Source organism: Rosa rugosa, chromosome 5 (genome assembly GCF_958449725.1).
Source record: "Rosa rugosa chromosome 5, drRosRugo1.1, whole genome shotgun sequence".
In the NCBI taxonomy this organism is placed as follows: domain Eukaryota; kingdom Viridiplantae; phylum Streptophyta; class Magnoliopsida; order Rosales; family Rosaceae; genus Rosa; species Rosa rugosa.
Window position 1 is genome coordinate 33,242,863 of NC_084824.1, and position 20,533 is coordinate 33,263,395.

Here is a 20,533-nt window from a genome sequence, read left to right on the forward strand (position 1 = left end):
CTTGGGAAAAATGGCTCCAAGAGGGGATTCTTGGAGGCACAATGATGAAGTTATTCTTTGCCAAGCTTGGATCACCACTGGGGGTGAGGGTTGCGTCGGAAAAGATCAAACCTCGGTTTTATTGTGGAATCGTGTGGCGGAGGAGTACAATGCTCACAAACCGGCCGGTTGCATGGAGAGAACATCTTCTAGTTGCCAAGCTCGTTGGAAGAAAATAAGTCCGGCATGTATGAAGTGGCGCCAAGCTCTTAACAAGGTCGAACACTTTCAACGAAGCGGCTAAAATATGGAGGACGGATTGCTTGTACAAATGACCCCCACTTAGGGTATATGCCTATTACGTACCTGGTAGCTCACTTCAAGGGTTTCACCAAGGCATACGTCATTGAACAACGGTGAACATCCAAGGACGTTAATATCATTCAAGGAACCTGGAAGTCCGAAGAAGGCATGCCAAATCCAAGTATCGTAGGAGACCACCGCCTCTAAGATGATTGTCGGTTTCCCCTTGTGGCCAGTATACTGCCCTGCCCATCTGATGGGACAATTTTTCCATTGCCAATGCATACAATCAAGGCTACCGACCATCCCCGGGAATCCCCGTTCTGCAGCTTTGTCAAGCAGCCGTCGCAAATCTGCTGGTGTTGGTCAGCGGAGATAAGTCTCATGGTACACATTCTAGATTGCTTTTGTGAAGTGCTCCAAAATCTCAATGGCAGTGGTCTTAGCAATATCTAGGTAATTAATCATCGCAGAAATCAGCTGTGATGCCATACGCGAGCATTCTCATGGCGCATGTCAGCTTTTGTTCAGTGGATAAGCTGACTCTCCCAAGCATCTCTTGTTTGAACAAAATATCGGTCGTAGTTGGCCACGTCACGCATCATCCTGTCAAAGACCCAAGGTTGCATTCTATATCGCCTACGAAATATGTTTGGTTCATACCTGCACGGATCCGTGAAGTATTGAGCTTTGAGTCTAAGATCCATCAGCTCTCGATCCCTGGCCTTATAGTTACGACCTTCTGAAGAACCACCCCATTGTGAATCCTCATCTTCCAGAGTTTGGATTTGCAAGGCAGCGGCAAACATCATCAAGGCTCGTCGACGGCTTCTCGTGACGGCTTCTTCTTGATCGTATGACATCATTCGCGAGTAGGAGGCTTTGTATTGGCAGCAAAAGTCAAGGGTTAAATGGCTGCAAGATGGGGATAAAAACACTAAATTTTTTCATATGTCTACCATGATTAGAAGAAGAAGAAATAAAATTGAAGGTCTCCATGATGTTCATGGGAATTTGTGTAGGAATCTTAAAGATATGAAGGATATTGCTGCTAGCTTCTTTGAGAGTTTGTTTTCCTTCCAGGGTGTGCATGGTTCAAGTTTTGTTATTCCTAATCTTTTCCCTAGTTTGGAGAACAGTGATATTCAGTGGATGAATAGAGAAATCACAGGTCTTGAAGTAAAGTCTGCGCTATTCAATATTGGGGCCCTTAAAGCACCTGGTGTGGTGACCCGGAAGGGGGTCCCACAGCGCCGCGACTCCGAGCCAATGAGGAATCGACATGTCACGAATGGCATCTCGATATCTCATCAACCCGAAACCGCAAGGCCTTTTGAGTTTAGGTTGTTGGTTTACAAAACACTTTCTTGGATAATTCATTCTAGCAACCTAACAACACATTTTCAAAAGCGGAATTCGAAATGGGCTAAGAGTTTTGGGCTTGCGATCGGAGCCCAATTTGGAAAATAAAACTGATCTCTAAGTAACGACAAGTAAGGGAGACGCGCCCCAGGGTTACGGGTCTCCCGGAATTTTCGTAAACGAGTAGGAAATAAATAAAAAGTAATTAAACAAGCTACTACAAAATCCGGTTAAGGACCAAAACCTTCTTTTGATAAAACTAAAGAGAAATGCGCCAAGCCGTGCCATGTGCCTCCCCTGTACGCTTCCCGACCACATGCTCGAAACCTGCACACTATAGTAGGGGTGAGCTTTCGTCCTCGCATGCCCAGTAGGGGCCGACCCAACCATGCTAGGTTTGAAAAATAATATACTTGAAAATATTTACTACATAATATTGTGCACGTTTATCGAAAAATGCTTTAAGAAAAGTGGCAACCACAAACATTTGTTTTCTTTCATAAAACATGTGCAGTATGCTTCACACACTTGGAGCTCCGAGATACTTACCTGCCGGCTAAAATAAGATAAGTCAGTGACCGACCTGGTTCGTCCTGAGTACGAGAACCGGCCAACTACTCTGTAGTACTTCCGACTACAAGTAGCGAAAGTGTCCATTTCCTGGCCCTGAGTCTCCTATGACTGGTTCACTGTCTATACTCACTTTTTCTCGACAAACATAGGAGCACGGCCCCCTCCGGAGGTTCACGGTTATCGACACCGTGGGATCCCTAGGAATCTACGCGTCTAGGTCCCATTCACTTTCAGGTCACAAGTACACACATACAAGGGTACAGTATCTCAACATGCAAGTCTAGCCTCGGTTTTCACAATTTGCAATTATCAGTTCTGAAAACACATGTATCACGAGGCATCGACTAATGAACAACCAAAAACGTTCTTGCAGGCAACATACTATCATAGTATAGCATTCCACATATACCGAAAAGCCTCTAACAAGGAAGGGACAGCTCACCCTACCTGGAATTGGAGTGCTTGCCCACATTCGGGTTCGTTCCCGACTTTCGATCCTTTATCCAAATCCAAGTGCACACGCTCGGTCCTTTTTAATAAAATTAAACCAATAAGTAACTTGACTTCATTATAACTCAACTAACCGAGCAACCAAAACATTTACTTAATTTCCTTATAATCCATCGGATTATCCTTTAATCGAACAATGATCTAGAACTTGTGTTTATAGAATTCTCCTTTAGTTGATAAATTCTATTATCCATTCCCAAACAATCCAAATCCAAATGATATAGCATTTGAATTATACTTAGCACTTTCACCTTCATTTCTTTACCCTTTTTACCTTAAGAAAACAAATGGCAATTTCCATTCCCGAACAATTCATTTAACATAATAAGCTCATTCGGGATATGGTGGTCACACTTCTTCCCATATTAAAATTTCGGTCAACCGGTTTGACCTCATTTTATTTAGCGTTTAAACCCTAAGTAATTAAATAGCAACCACCATTCCCGAATAATTTCATTATACGATAATTCCAGGATATGGTAGGTTTGGAATATTTCTATTCACGGACTATTAATTCACTTATCCAAAACCGGTCCATTCTTATTTTACATTTCGACGTTGATAAAAATTCATCCTTTTAATTCTCAAGACAATTCTCCTCTATTCAATAAGCCAATTCATTCCAAGTTTCCAACATAACTCAAACAACAAGTACCACTTTCGTTTCTAATATTTCACATAACCATGACTTCACCGAGTACACACAATATACAGCAAAATCATATCCAAATACCCAGACCCTTACCATTCTTCTTTTCCAAATTGGGAATCAAGTCGTTGCTGCTGCAATCCACCATCGACAACAGTTTCAACACCTAACGAGCATAACAAAATTAACAATCCATCTCTTCACCAATACTTGTATTCAAAACATAACTTGTGAGCACTCCTTACCCTCTTTTAGTCGTAATCAAAACTGACGCAGTGGCTTCCTCGTTTCCAAAACTCTCAAAACTGCAGAAATCCATAACCTCACACAATCCGGAATTCAAACGATAGAGTTAGGGTTTTCTGTCCAAATCAAACTACAGGATTCAAGTATAGGGAGGTGTGACGAAATTACCTAATCGTGACGACCTGGGGGTAAGGCAACACGAGCGGCGGAGCTGCAGTGGCTCACGTGCTGCCGCCGGCGCGTGTAGTGCGTGCGGAGGCTCTGGTCAGAGTTAGAGGTCGGGGTTATCGGGTTTTGGTCAAGGGGAGAGATGCTGACTCCATGTATGGTGGTGGTTGGGCTCGTTTCAGACTGGAGATCGGAGAATGGAGACATGCAGAACCTCGAGTTCCGGCGAGCTAGCACAGCGTTTCCTGGCTTCGGTGGGTGGCGGAACTTCTGGGTTTTGCTCCTCGTTGCTTGCTGAGTCAGGCGGCGGCGTCGTTGTGGCGAGGTGATGACCGGAAATCAGAGGAGGCCAAGGAGCAGTGGCGTCGCTGCTTCGAGGAACCCGTGCGGAGGCTGGAGGCGATGCATGTCGACGGTGAGACTCGGGCTTGGGTCAGTTTTGGGTGCGGCGTCGATTGGTGGTGGCGGTAACAAGAGCTGGTGGCCGGAGATGGAGTTTCCGGCGCTGGCAGAGGGAGAAGGTGAGAATGAGAGAGTGAGGTCGGGGAGAGAGAGGGTGCGGCCGAGAGTGAGGGAGAAAATGAGAGTTTAGATGTTAGGGTTTTCCACTTTTCCTATTTATACCCATGAGTGTGGAATGACGGTTTCACCCTTAAGACAAATTACGGAACTCTCCTAGCTTACTGCTTTCCGTTTTTGGGCTCGTAATCTTTCTTTTCTTCGTTTTTCATCGAGAACTTCCTAAATTATTTCTCGACGTCGTCCTAGGCCCAAACCCGATCTCGTGAAAATCCAAAATCCAAAACTTTGTTACAACTCAATTTATCATCTTCGAAAATTCAACAAACTGTCGCCTCACTAAACTTCTGTAACCTTCTGGCCCAAAACGAAGGACTCTGGCCCAAACTTAAATCATAAGGCCCAATAGGTGGTCTTGACACCAAAACAATTTCCAAAATCGATTTCTTCATTTAAATCACCTTGCGAAAATCTTATTGGCAAAAAATTATATTCTAAAAATTAAACAAAATTTTCGAGGGCTCACACCTGGTGTGGATGGCTTCCCTGCTATGTTATATCAGAAACACTGGAATATGTGCTCTGATGAGGTTATTGCAATGGTGATACAAGCTTTCAACACCGGCATGGTTCCTGCAGGTCTCAATCATGCCCTTATTACTCTTGTTCCTAAAGTTCCGAGTCCACAAGATATGGCCTTGTTTAGACCTATTAGCCTCTGCAACACTTTATATAAAATAATCTCTAAGGTTTTGGTTGCCAGAATTAGACCTACATTACAGTACCTTATCAGTCCTAATCAAGCTAGCTTCATTCCGGGTAGGCAGATCTCAGACAATATTATCATCACTCAAGAAGTTCTTCATAAGTACCAGCACTCATATGGTGAGAAAGGCTTTTTGGCCTGGAAAATTGACTTCTCCAAAGCCTACGATAGACTTAATTGGAATTTTATTGCCTCTGTTCTTTATGAAGCTCAATTCCCTGAGAAGATTATCAATTTGGTTATGGATTGTGTTTCATCCACTGAGTTCCAAGTCTGCGTTAATGGAGAGCTGTCAAGAAATTTCAAAGCTAGTAGGGGTATTAGACAAGGTGACCCTTTGTCTCCCTATCTATTTGTACTTTGTATGGAGAAGTTATCACATTTAATCACATCCGCTGTTGAAGTTGGACAATGGAAATCGGTTCGTGCTTCCGGATCTGGACCTCTTATATCACACCTTTTCTTTGCAGATGATCTTATCTTATTTGCTTAAGCTACTTGCGAGCAAGCAAGAATTTTAAAAAAGTGCCTTGATCTCTTCTGTGATCTTTCTGGTCAGGAGGTAAGTTTTAATAAATCAGTTTTGTTTTGTTCTCCTAATACCAATAGAAGTACTACTAGCGATATTAGTAGAATTTGTGGCTCTGCTCTTACTACTAACCTTGGAAAATATTTGGGGATGCCTTTAATCCATTCAAAAGTGAACAAACAAACCTACGCTACAGTTGTTGATAAAGTTCAAAGTAAGCTTGCTAGTTGGAAGGGCAGAATGTTAAACTTGGCTGGTACACGTACACTCATTAACTCTGTCACTTCTTCTATGCCTGTGTATGCTATGCAAACTGTGAAAATTCCTGCTTCTGTGTGTGATACTTTGGAACAATTAAACAGGAATTTTTTGTGGGGTGATTACAATGATAGCAGGAAAATTCATCTTGCCAATTGGGATTTAGTTTGCAAACCCAAGATATTTGGAGGTCTAGGAATAAAAAGGATTAGACAAATGAATCAGGCAATGCTTGCTAAGATTGGGTGGAGGATGACTCAAGGTGATGGGGGATTAATGTGGAGCAAGGTTCTTCATCAAAAGTACGTCAAAGACACTCCTCTTCTCCATGCTAATTATTCTTGTCCTTCAAGGAGCTCTAGCACTTGGAGAAGTATCCTCCATGGTGTTCAATTGTTGAAGAAAGGGTTAATCTGGCTAATTGGCGATGGGGCTACTGTTAATTTTTGGAATGACAATTGGACATCTGATGGACCTTTGCTTCAAAACATTGCTGATACGACTAATGTCATTCTTGACACCAAAGTTAATGAGTGTTGGAGAGATAGGGAATGGAATTTGAACTTTCTCAAGATGCATTTTAGTGATGATGTTATTAATAGAATTGTTAAAATACCTGCTGGTTTGGAGGGTTGTGGTCCTAATAGGATGATTTGGAAGGGTACTAGTAATGGTCACTTCACTGTGAGATCTGCTTATCATATTATTTTGAATGAAGAACACTTTGAGGAGTTCCCTTGGTATTTCCTATGGAAACTTCCTATTCCTCCTAAGTTGAAGACTTTCCTTTGGCTGCTTTGTCATGGTACGGTTCTCACTAATGTTGAAAGAAGCAAAAGGAGGTTAACCACAAACTGTTACTGCCCTGTGTGTCATGATCAACCTGAGACCCTTATTCACCTTCTCCGTGATTGCCCTGTTGCTAAGAGAGTGTGGAGTCAAATCATATGCCTGGACTCTATTTCAAGAGCTATGCAGCTAAACTGGTATGGATGGTTTTTTGCTAATACTCATTGCAAGAAACCCTGCTATGGCAATCTGAATTGGTGTACTATCTTTGTGTATACATGTTGGTACTTATGGAAACGGAGGAACAAATCGGTTTTTGACAATGATTTTCATTTCCCATTTAATCCGGGCAAGGTGATTATTGATGCAGCTAAAGAATGGATGTCTGCAAATGATATTATTACAAGGAAATCCAAGAAAACTATTATTGGTATGTTTTGGGTTAAGCCCCCTACAGACTTTTACAAATTAAATGTTGATGGTGCTAGGCAACAAAATGGTAATATTGCTGCTGGTGGTGTGTTAAGGGATCACACAGGTTGGTGGATTTCTGGTCTCACCGCAAATTTAGGTTGTGGTTCTGTTTTGCAGGCTGAAGCTTGGGGCTTATTGATTGGGTTAAAGATGGCTTCTGCCTCCCAATGCCATCAACTTTTGGTTTAGTGTGATTTCTGAGGTCCTGGTGAGTTTAATCAATCATGGAGTGGATGAGTTACATCCTCTAAAAACTATCATTGATTGCTGTAATTCTTTGAGAAGACAGTTCTGGAGTTGTGAGATAACACATGTTTATAGGGAAATTAACCAGGTTGCTGATGTGCTTTCCAAGGCGGGTTTGGACACTGACATTGGAGTGCATTTCATGGAGCAACCTCCTCCACAAGTGATGCCTTCCTTGCTTGATGACTTGTGTGAAAGTCCTAGATTTAGGAATGTAGTTTCTGATATGTAGTTTCTTCTTTGTTTCTGGGCTTTTTGGCCCCCAATTATCCAAAAAAAAAAAAAAAAAATCAAAACATTCTCATCACCACCAATCAACAGAGAATCATAAAAATCCCAAATTGACTTGTTAAAAGAGAACCTAGAGCACAAAAATAGAAAGCCCATACATCAATTCGCAAGAACATAATTATCAAAGATTAAATCTTTAAGTAGAGAGAGAACAAGAACCTGAATACAACTTTCACCAAGTCAATGACATCAAGGACGAGAGAGATGAAGAAATGTCTTCTTCTAATGCCAAAGACGAATAGGAAAATTGATAGGAACAAGAAGCATCGGCGGTACTCGTAAGAGTTCGTCGTCAAATTCAGAGAGAATATCGAGAGCTTTCAGAATTGGTCTTTGGGATATGTGAGAGAAGCTTCTATATATATGTTTATTTTTCTGTTTGATATCGGCAAAGGAAGTAAGGAATTGGGTTCCTTGTTTTTTTATTACATACAAGGAATTTTCTCAAATCCTTGCCGTATTAATGTAAACAAAACAAAGAATTGTACAATTCCTTGTATTAAGTTTTTTTTCATTTTAGCGCCAGACTCTCCTGCCCAGATTAATGCAAGGATTGTGAAACATTTGCAAGGAATTGTTTGATTCTAAAATATCTGGAGCCCAAATGCAAGGAAGTTTGCTATTCTTTGTATATTCTCTTAAACAAATACAAGGAACTGTAATATTCTTTGCATACTCACACCAAATACAAGGAACTTTGGCACTTTGCATATAAACCCCTTGCAAAAGCTCATATTTCTTGTAGTGCATCATTCAAGTTTCTAATCAAGGGTTCCATATGCAGAAGATGAAAATGTAAGGATGAGAAATGGGGTCTCCTTGCCTAATACCCCTAGTGGGTTTAAAATGACATTCAGCCTTACCATTTATCAGAATGGAAAAAGAAATTGAAGTTATGCATTCCATAACAAGATGAATCCATTTAGGATGAAAACCAAAATTTTTCAGAGTATTTCGAATGAAATCCCAATCAAGATGATCATAAGCTTTTTCAATGTCGAGCTTGACTACCATAGCGCCATTTCTGGCTTTCATTTGATTAAAATTCGAGAAGAGCTCTTGAGCTATTAAGATATTGTCCGTAATTTACCTAGAGCAAAAGATCCCTAATTCTTAGAGATGCATGCACTTTGTCAAAAGAGGCTTAAGCATGCACTTTATTTTTTCTGCCTCTCTCTCTCTCTCTCTATACACACACACACACACACACACACATATATATATATGTGTGTGTGTGTGTGTCTATATATATATATATATATATATATATATATATATATATATATATATAGAGAGAGAGAGAGAGAGAGAGAGAGAGAGAGAGAGAGAGAAATAAAAAGTGAGGGGTATAATAGTCATTTTAGGACTTGTTGTGTGAGAATTAGAAAGAATAAGGACTAAACTGTTTAATTTAAAAAATTTGGACTAAACTGTTTTTCATGCAAAAGTATGAGGAGTAACGAGTATTTAATCCTTATTTAAACTAAGAGAAGAAGCATTAGCAAAGAAATCAGAAACTAGGGCAACGACACTTCCTTTAGTCAGAGGCCAATTCTTCTGAAAGAAAAAGGCATTTAACCCATCGGGTTCGGGACCCTTTAATCCTCCAATTGAAAAAGCAGCTCTTTCTATTTCCTCTTCTGAGATTGCTCTAAGCAATGTAAAGTTGTCAGAGTCTATTATAACTAGACTAATAGGATCCAAAAAATCAACATCATAATGGGGGGCAATACGAGGAGAAGCCATAAATCTTTCCTAAAACTCTACAAAAACATAGAACTAATGTCAGTGTGGTTGTCAACCCACATATTTAAGTCATTTTTAATTTGAACAATACGATTTCTCTTTTTACGAATTGTAGCAGCAGTATGGAAGAATTTAGTGTTCTTGTCTCCAAGAGAAAATCAGTTAGATTTAGCTTGTTGAGCCCAATACAATTCTTCATTTTTTGGCAATCCAAAAGGGAATTAGTTAGACAACCAACTTTGTCTTTTAGAAAAGTAGAATTTGGATAATCCATAAGTTGAAGCTGATAGAAAGCGAGATCCTTCTCAATAACAGAACAGTTATTAAGGAAGTTTCTGAAAGTTTCCTCACTCCAAAAGGAAATATGGTAACAAAAGCATTGGAGATAATTACAAAATTCTTAACAATGTCATTAACGAAACACTAATTCCAAAATTTGCTAACATTATCCGAAAAATCTCGATGGGATTGCCAGATAGCCTCAAATTTAAAGCTTCTTGAATAGGTAAAGTTGTTAGAACAATAGGGCCATGATCTGATCCCACAATAGGCAGATTTTTTGGTGAAGAGTTGGAAAATAAATTCATCCAGCTTGGATTGGCAACTGCCTTATCAAGTTTCTCGAAAATAATTGTATGATCAGAATGTTTATTAGACCAAGTAAAAGGCAGCCCTTTGGCAGGAAGGGAAGAGACATTGATATTGTTAAGAAATCGAATAAAGTTGTGCATATAAACAAAAAAAAGGGTCATTTCCACCGGTTTTTTCCTCAGAGCAGGTAACATTATTAAAGTCAACCCATAAGAAGCCAAGGATCATCATTGTTAGGTCTAAGCAATTCTAACTCATTCCAGAGACTAAGTTGTAATCTTTTATCCAGGTAATAGTAAAGAAAAGTAGTCATCTAGTAGAGATTAGAAAAGGGGTAAGTGATTTTACAATGGAAAAATCTGTTATGCTTAGCAACAACATCAACTACAGCATTTGAAGAATTCCAACAAAGAAACAAGCCACCTGATTGCCCAATTGCATCAATAAAATTCTTATTATTGAAAAAAAAAAAAAGCATAGAACAAAGTTTATTTGGAAGACAGATATGATATGCTAAAAGTAGCACGCAATTTAACTCTGAAAAATATCATCGTTAGTATAGATTAAACAGGGATCGTTTAAGCCGGCAATTGAGGGTACATCTGTAATTGCATAAACAAATAAAGAATTAAAGTATGTATAAGGTATTATTTACAAAAATAAAACAAAGAATACAAGAATATACACTTGAAAACGTAAATGGGGGATTTTAGGTTTTGAAATTAAAAATTAAAAGAAACAAAAATAAAAACGTAAAATACACATACAAGTGGAGATGGAATGTTAGGAACAAAGCTTGCAACCACACTCATATGAATGAATCCAATTTACAATTCCTATAGTTGATTTTCTATGTCATGAGAAAGAATTTGACCATGTAAACAGTTAGTAAGCAAACGATTTCCCATATTTTACTTTCCTTAAATATTTAATCTAAGTAAAAGCACCTAAATTAAATCTATTGAACATGCAATCATAGTCTATAAAGCTAGCTACTCATGAACACATTCAACACTGAAGAATAAAGAAAGGATGTCAACCAAAGTGCACAACCTAGTATAAGAAAGCTTATCTATTTGCAATCCTCCTTAATTGATTTCGACTTTTGTACAAAGCCTTTACTACTTATGAAATATGTTCACAAGACTATTAGGTAAATTGTTTACCTAAATCTAGCTCCAAGTACATGCATATATCCTAAGTTGGCCACCAAAGAATACATACATATAAAAGTTTTCTGTAATCCAAAATCAATTAAAAATCTCACATAAGCAACATAGAAACCAACTATAAATAAATCGCAAATTTTATTCAAACATAGAGACAGGATTTAAACTTTGCCCTTAACATTATATGTTAACTAGAAATCATATTTCACTAATTCAAACAAAGAAAAACTAAAGAGTTACAAGGAAAAAGATTGAATTACACCGTGAAGGAATGAATGATGAACACTTGAAAGGGCAACGGCACAAGGCGGATGATGCAGCTAGGGTTGCTCTTGGCTCCTTCTTCTCCTCCTCTTTGCTTGAAGACGCAGAACTCTGAAGACTAGAGAATGGAACAGAACTTTTGGTGTGTGAAAAGAATTAAAAAATTGGTGATCAAAACGTCCCAAGGATGCATCTATATATAGGGGACGGCAACCTTGGTCTCCAAGTCTTCTGGATCATTATTTTAAATTCTAGGAATTATCTAATTGATCCACACAGCTTAAACCAATCAGATAAATTCATGTCAGTATTCTTGTGTCATCCAACCAATGAAAAGCCTCCAAATTTGAGCTATGATTCTTGGAGAAGATATATTTTCCGAATTTATATATGTATTTTCTTATTTTTGTGGTGACCCGAGAGGGGGGTCCCACAGCGCCGCGACTCCGAGCCAATGAGGAATCGACATGTCACGAATGGCATCTCGATAGCTCATCAACCCGAAACCGCAAGGCCTTTTGGGTTTAGGTTGTTGGTTTACAAAACACTTTCTTGGACAAATCACTCTAGCAACCTAACAACATATTTTCAAAAGCGGAATTCAAAATGGGCTAAGAGTTTTGGGCTTGCGATCGGAGCCCAATTTGGAAAATAAAACAGATCACTAAGTAACTACAAGTATGGGAGACGCGCCCCAGGGTTAAAGTAAATAAACAAGCTACTACAAAATCCGGTTAAGGACCAAAACCTTCTTTTGATAAAACTAAAGAGAAATGCGCCAAGCCGTGCCATGTGCCTCCCCTGTACGCTTCCCGACCACATGCTCGAAACCTGCACACTATAGTAGGGGTGAGCTTTCGTCCTCGCATGCCCAATAGGGGCCGACCCAACCATGCTAGGTTTGAAAAATAATATACTTGAAAATATTTACTACATAATATTGTGCACGTTTATCGAAAAATACTTTAAGTAAAGAGGCAACCACAAACATTTGTTTTCTTTCAAAAAGCATATGCAGTATGCTTCACACAATTTGGAGCTCCGAGATACTTACCTGCCGGCTAAAGTAAAATAAATCAGTGACCGATCTGGTTCGTCCTGAGTAAGAGAACCAACCAACTACTTTGTAGTCCTTGTGACTACAAGTAGCGAAAGTGTCCATTTCCTGGCTCTGAGTCTCCTATGACTGGTTCACTGTCTATACTTACCTTTCCCCGACAAACATAGGAGCACAGCCCCCTCCGGAGGTTCACGGTTATCGACACCGTGGGATCCCTAGGAATCAACGCGTCTAGGTCCCATTCACTTTCAGGTCACAAACATACAAAGGGTACAGTATCTCAACATGCAAGTCTAGCCTCGGTTTTCACAATTTGCAATTATCAGTTTTGAACACATGTATCACAAGGCATCGACTAATGAACAACCAAAAACGTTCTTGCAGGCAACATACTATCATAGTATAGAATTCCACATATACTGAAAAACCTCTAACAAGGAAGGGACAGCTCACCCTACCTGGAATTGGAGTGCTCGTCCACATTCGGGTTCATTCCCGACTTTCGATACTTCTTCCAATTTCATGTGCACACGCTCGAGTCCTTTATAATAAAAATCGAATCAATGAGTAACTTAACATCATTATAACTCAACCAACCGAGCAACCAAAACATTTACTTAATTTCCTTAAAATCCAACGGATTATCTTTTAACATAAAAATCTACTATCCATTCCCAAACAATCCAAATGATATTGCATTTGAACCATTTAGGATATGGTGATCATACTCCTTTCGGTAATATAGTTCGGATTAAATATTTGATGTCATTGTCTAGCATTCCTTTCTTAAGCAACAAATACACTTACCATTCCTAAATAATCCAAGTAAAAAGGCATTTGAATCATTTGAAATATGGTATCACATTTAACACTTTGACCTTTCTTTAGTTAGCATCTCTACATTAAGCAATTAAATAACAGTTACCATTCCCGAATGATTTTGTTCTCTTTGCTCATTCGGGATATGGTAATTCCCGTGTTCTTTAATTGTAATTCAATTTGTGAACCTTACTAGCTTAACTTCCTCATCATCAATTTTCCGTCAATATTTGCATTTACTCAAACTCCTTAACTTCCTTTAACAAATCGGTTTGCTTCTCAATTACCACCAAATTAATTTCCCTTTGTTCAACTTGTGGAATGACACTGCCAAAAATATTGATAACAGATCCATCTTCTTATTTGACAAAACCAACTCTGTCTATACATACAACCAATTTCATTCTTGTCCACTACCATGTTAAATTCCCAACACATATCGATATCATAACAAATAATCCAAAAAACCAGAATTCCACCAAGTATGAACATCACATGACAAGATAGATCCAAAAACCCAGACCCTTACCATTCTTCTTTCCCCAAAGTAGAGATCATTTCGTCGTAGTGGCATTTCACCATCACTGACCATTCGACTCCCTAGCAGACAAAACATGATCAATACTCAACTCTCAACAGATTTCATATCCAAAACAAAGTCCCGAGTTCCTTACCATTCCTTGACATCAACGTAGCTGACCCAGCAGCTCCTCTCTTCCAAAACTCCAAAACTTCCCAGAATGCATAAATCCATCCGATCCTCAATTTCAAAATTCAATGGCAGTGGGTTAGGGTTTCTAATCCAAATCGAAATTGGATGTGTCAATTGATGGAGGGTACGATAATTACCTAATCGGGAAGGCCTGAAGATCCGGTGATTATGAGAGGCGGAGCAACGGTGGTTGACGCGCCAGCGGCGGCGCGTGCGGCGGCTCTGGTCGGAGTCAGAGGTCCAGAATTTGGGGGGTTTGGGAGGTCGTGAAGCGAGGATTGTATTCATGTGGGTGTTGTAGCTCGATTCAGGCCGGGAATTAAAGAACGAAGAACCGCAGATCCTCTGACAAGACCCGCCCCGAATTTCACCCTGAAATCCGAAGTGGCCCTGCGGGGCCCACCTTAGAAGAAATTCTACCAAAAATTTGGCGGAACTTCCCCTAAAATGGACAACCCAAAACCTGTAGAAAGAGAATTCACACTTCTAAATCACCCATCCTTATGCTCCTGGAGCCACCCTGCTCCCCAAATCAACATTCCCCAACTCGCAAAACACAAAACTCAACTTAACAATACAAATCCCAAAGGTTATCAGAGCAATACTAATTCACAAGGAAATAAAAAAGTAGAGTAAATGATCAAGGGATCCTACAATGCGGAAGTGGTGACAATTATGCCTCAAATGTCATGTACGCCCGACCTCCACTAATTCGCCTGCAAACTGGGCATTTGAAACCGAAGGGCCCAGGGGAAAGTACATAAAAACGTTAGCGTGAGTGGACAAAAATAAATAATTTAATATGAATAAAACAAAATAAAACTTCATACTTTCCCACATTTTTCGATATATAAAATCCGGATGCATGCAACATTTATAGAACACTTAAGAAAATAACCCGAAAAACGTTGAACTCCAGAAAACCGACTAGCCCCGCTAGTCAAAACAACAAAGTAAAAGATTGAAATTTCAATACTCGAAAATATAAGTCCAGCCCCGCTGGTTAAGAAAACTCAGACTAGTCCCCGCTAGTCAAAAATAGTATAAGTAGGGGAAGATGATAGCCATACGAATAAGCCACGCAGGCTTGGTTGGGTGATAGCCTCCCAGGCTAAAGAACTCCCATAACTCCCGTAATATACCCTTATGCCACTAAGTGTAGCGATAGGATACTGGGCTACAGAATTACTGTCACAGAGACAGTAACCTGCGCCACAAAGGCGGAAGGGCTACGGTGATCCCATCACCGCGCCACAAAGGCGGAAAATCAATGCTAGCATGATAAAATCACCCCTCAGTATGGCACAGGGAAACATAACCGAAAATCCAGTAAATCCAAAATACATAAAGCTTCCCCCAACTCTCGCAAATGAATTTCCAACGACGTGTCCCACACGCCAAGAATATCTCAAATCATTAGCAAAAATGCGAGAAATAATAATAAATCATAATCTCCATAATTCGAAACAAAACCAATTCCAAAATCATCATCAAGGCATTCCCAATGCCAAAATCCGAAAGTCGATAAATAAATAAGAAAGATCAATAAATTAACGGCGTGTCCCACACCAAAAATAAACTCATATTCAAAAAAAATAATTAAGAAATAATTCCATCGAAATCCCATTTCAAAAATCTTTCAGAAATCTCAAATCGATGAATGAAATTAAATATGAAACTCCGGAAATCAACATAAATCACAAACTCGAATCCGAGCATAACGAATTAATATCCGAAATTCATGACCGAGGTAAATCATAATCCATCCCAGAAAATCATTATTGAAAGCCAATCCAGGAGATAAACCAATAATCAAATTCCGGAAACAAATAATATGCTTGAAAAGTAATATGATAATTAAATAAAGAATTAATTCAAGAAATAAACGCATGCATCATTATTTAAAACAAAAGTCCACTCACAGTACTATTCCGACGATCACGTATACGAGTTCCTTCATCGAGCCAGGGCTCGGTACGACATCCTGTACACGATTATATTCCGTGAATAATTATTCAACAATTTAATATAATTCCTAAACTCAATTCCTCATAATTTACATCTCCCATTCTCCTCGGATTCAGCCCAAATTATACCACTAATACCAATTCGTTAATTTAAAGGTTCCAAAGCAGAACCGAGAGATATCCGACGGTCGGATTCTCGTAATTCGATAATCGAAACCCTAAACTTCAAAAATTCATAATTAATTCCAAGTTTCTCCAAAAATCACCAAACTTCACATACAAGCTCTACAACATTTATAGAATTTAATGGGCTAAAAACTGGAATTAAAACACTGCCCTACACGCCTCCACGCGCCACCAACAGTGGCGGCGCGTGGGCCCCACGCGCCGGCGGCCACCACCTCCGATGGCCACCAAATTTGGACAGTAGCATCTACTCAACACACCCAACCATTCATTCAACTACAACAAGTTCCAATTTTACCTGAAAGAGCTCCAATTCGGCCGATGAACACAAGCCCAGAAATTTCTCAAGAACCCTAAAATTTCAATTCATCAATTCGACTTCTACACAACAAATCGTGACACAAGGCCATAGGGGAAATGATCAGTGATGAAAACCGAACCTTCGATGCCAATTTCGTGGCCGGAAACGGCCGGAATCGCCGGAAATCGATGAAATTTCCGATCGGCTACAGTAACCTTCACAGCTCAATTCCGAGCTCCACCGGTCGAGCCACCGCCAAACACCACCCCAGGCGTGACAAGGAGGAGGAGGCGAACCTGCCGGTGCCCGGATTCCGTCGTGGGTCGGCCGGAGAAGGAAGAAACCGGAGGGAGAAGAAATCGGGCCGAAGAGGAAGAAAATGTCGGGGGAGAAGAGAGAGAAAAGGCCGGGTAAGTTTCCAAAAATGGAAACTTACCACAGTAACTTGGCTATTTATAGAAACTTACCATGAACAGTAACCGTAAACAGTAACTTTACTATTTCGCTTATAACTATCGCATACGAGCTCCGATTTTTACGAACCACATATGCACGCGCTCGGTTTAACGTCCTCTACAACTTCCATGAAGAAACTTTTCTCAAATTTTGACCCGAACAAAAAGTCAACTTTTAGGGCCACTAAAGGTACTAAACCGAAAGTAAAAGTGAAAGTAAAGGTCGTTTACCGTCCAAATGACTAGTAAACGGGTGAATTTGGGTTCGGGACGTTACATCCTCGTCTCCGGCAATGGCGCTTACGGTGGTCTTCCTGCGTCAGACGTTGCAAAGGCTTCGGGGTTTGGGTGAGTGGCTTGTTCCGAATCAATCGGTGATGGTGATAAGTGGAGAAAGTGATCGAAAGCAGCCTTTCCGGCTAGGCATGGCGGCGGTGACCATGGTGGTTGCATGCGGTGGTTGGAGGCGGTGCATGTCGGTGATTCTTGCTGGGTTTAGATCGGAATTTGGTGCTGGTTCGATTGCTGGTGACGGTTTTGCTAGGTGGTGGTCGGAAATGGTGTTTTCCGGCGCTGGCAGTGGGAGGACGAGAGAGAGGTCGGGGAGAGAGAGAAGAATACGGTTGAAGGAGAGAGAGAGCGAAATGAGGAGCCTACTAGGTTTCCTTAAGTTTATAACCCGTGTGCATTGACGATTTTACCCTTCTGACGAATTACAAAAACTCCTCTAGCCAGTTGCTTTCTGTAATTTTGTTTTGGGCTCGTAACTTTTCCTTTATTCTTTTTTCGTCGGAAACTTCCTATATTATTTCTCAACTTCGTCCTAGGCCCAAAACTCAATCTCGTAAAAATCCAAAATCCAAGACTCTGTTACAACTCAATTTATAGTCTTCGAAACTTTAACAAACTGTCGCTTCACTAAACTTCTGTAACCTTCTAGGCCCAAATGAAAGAATCTCGGCCCAAACTTAAATCATAAGGCCCAATAGGTGGTCTCGACACCAAAACAATCTGTAACAAATCGATTTCTTCATTTAAATCACCTTGCGAAAATCTTATTGGTGAAAAATTACCTTCTAAAAATTAAACAAAATTTTCGGGGGCTCACAATTTTTGTCTTTTAGTTTCGGCCAAATAGGAGAGTGAGCAACAAGGAACGCATTTGGACTTGATTTCATCCTTCCTGAATGTTGTAATCCCTTAAAACCCTCCAGGATAACTCCAAGACGTCATCTTCCATATTTTTCTTTATATTTTCAAGGCAAAACAATATTTATCCATCCAAAATTCCTTATTTTACTTCCAAGAACCCTAGAACATTTAGGTTTCTTTATTTGCCAAAAATTCCCTAGTATTCTAGAATAATCATGAGCTTTCTTGAGTCATCTTGAAGCCACATGGTCTCCTAGTGCTCTCAGGTTTCCTAGCCTCATCAGGACTCCTCATGTCTTCAGGACTCCTAGTCAAATAAGGACTCTTCACATGAAATGTTCTTGAACCTTCCAGAATCTTCTTTTGCTTTCCTAGTTCAATTCGGACTCCTTATGTCATTAGGATTCCTTTTCCTGGTAGGAGTAGGTTTTATATTCCAACTAGGACTCTGCATTTTTTGCTATTTTTCTTCATTTCTTCTAGCATGTTTCCTAGTTGACCCAGGATTCCTACTTTGACTGGGATTCATTTTCCTAGTTGGACCAGAAATACTTCATTTCTGCATCCCTTGTGCCTTGCCTTTATCATTTCCAACGTCCACTTTGCTTCTCATGCTCCTTTAAGCTCATTTCTTCTTCATCTGCTCCAATGTACCTAGAAAATAGAAAACTAAGTTAAAATGATTAAGTAAAATAGCTAAGAAAAATATGAGGAGTTAACTATTAAAACGTCGCATTAAAATGCTCCTATCAAGATATTAGAAAGCCTGGTGTCCAAAATACAAAGCACATCTAGCTTCAAGGCAGTGATGAGATACTGCGCTTAGGCTAGGAAACCAGGCCAGGAATATCCCCGACTGTTCCAACTAAGGATTCTCATCCAGAATCTTCAACAGAGAAGCATTTTCCGCAGCTTGAACATTGCTGATTTCGATTTACTCAACCATTTGTCTGGATCTTTTCTTTTGACTAAGACTGGAACCAAAGATCGCACTAGGACTAAAAGCCTCAAAGCCAGCTTGTTCCCCTATCAGCATATCCAAATCACCAGTCTAAGGTGGTTCCTCCACATCAATGTACTGATTAACTTCCTGTGAGGAGTTATCAGAGACCACAACCACTTCCTTATTTTTAGCTTCCTTGGAAGGACCAGCAGCATTAGGATCAACCACCTCCTTAAAAGTCTTTCCTGGTTTGATTAAGGCTTGACGCCTTTCAGAGATGAAGCCATTTTTAGGGTAGTGGAAGCCTTTACCCTTACCTTTTCTAGAGACAACTTTCCAGGAAGCTCCTTCATTAGAGTTGTCACCCCCCTCAAAAGCAAGGGCAGCAATTGGTTGGAAAACCAAAGAAAAATTTTCAGCAAATTAGAGACTCTTGACACTATCAAACTTGGCAATTTCAGCCGGATAAACTAGGTGATCATTCTCAAAACGCTCAACCATGAAACAATTAATGTTGAACAATTTGAATGGACATGAATGAGCTATGTTACGTTGAATATACTGATCACATCAAAAGCAAACTTCATAAATAACCTCATACGACACCAAGATGGGGATGGAGTTACCAGATTTATTGTTGACTAGCACAATGCGCTTCAAAGGGAAACGTAAATCAAGTTCAACTAAAATTCATGATGTGAAAAAGATCATCAATACACCTGCTTTCAAGTTTCAATAGTTATTGGAATGACTTTTCATTGATGGCAACATAGAATGAGGAGATAAATTAACTTACTTGTATCAGTTTCCATTGAAGATTTGATCTACTGAAGACCTCTCTTCTCACGCACCAGTTAGTTTCTTCTCCCGATTCAGGGTTTTCATTCAATTTGTTTAGGTTTTTAGGTTCGAAACTGAACGTGCAAGACGTGGAAGAAAAGTGAAATAATAATAATAATAATAAAATAAATAAATAAAAATTATTCTAAACGACACTATAACCAGTGGCGGAAGGACATGGTAGGCTATACGGGCTCAAGCCTAGACAACATTTTGGGCTAAAAACCCTTAAGTATATATATATCTCTACCTCCAACCCATACCAGCCCAAAGAAAAAAAAAAATTATATGTAGAAGTCCCGTGTATTCCCAGCTCCCACGGCAGCTCACAGTCACAGCCTCATTGGTCACTGCCTCACACAGTCACACTACTCTAGTGTTTCGATGGAGGTTATGGACTTATCGATTGAAACAAGGTATGAAGCTCTATCGATCTCCTCTGTTCTTCACTTCTTCTTCCTACTCTGTTTTTCCCAATGGGGTTTCCTTAAAGAAATCCCAGATCTCCTTTTGCCGAATGTCGATTCTGTTTGCTACCACTGGTTGTGAGTTGGGCTTTTGTGTATGAGACTATGAGTTGAGGTTTGGGGGGGGGGAGAGAGACTGAGAGACTGAGAGAGAGAGATTCCATGTTAGCTGAGGATCTTGATTCTTGATCATGGATTC

At 39.9% G+C, this 20,533-nt stretch overlaps 1 long non-coding RNA gene across 1 annotated transcript; it reads right to left on the bottom strand.

The window, feature by feature from the left end:
- Positions 1–13,648: 13,648 nt before the first annotated feature.
- Positions 13,649–14,064, bottom strand: LOC133708493 (uncharacterized). Its single transcript, XR_009845848.1, has 2 exons — positions 13,986–14,064; positions 13,649–13,911 (listed from the first exon to the last, which is right to left on the bottom strand). It is a non-coding gene; the product is annotated as an uncharacterized LOC133708493 (long non-coding RNA).
- Between the last annotated feature and the right edge of the window lie 6,469 nt (positions 14,065–20,533).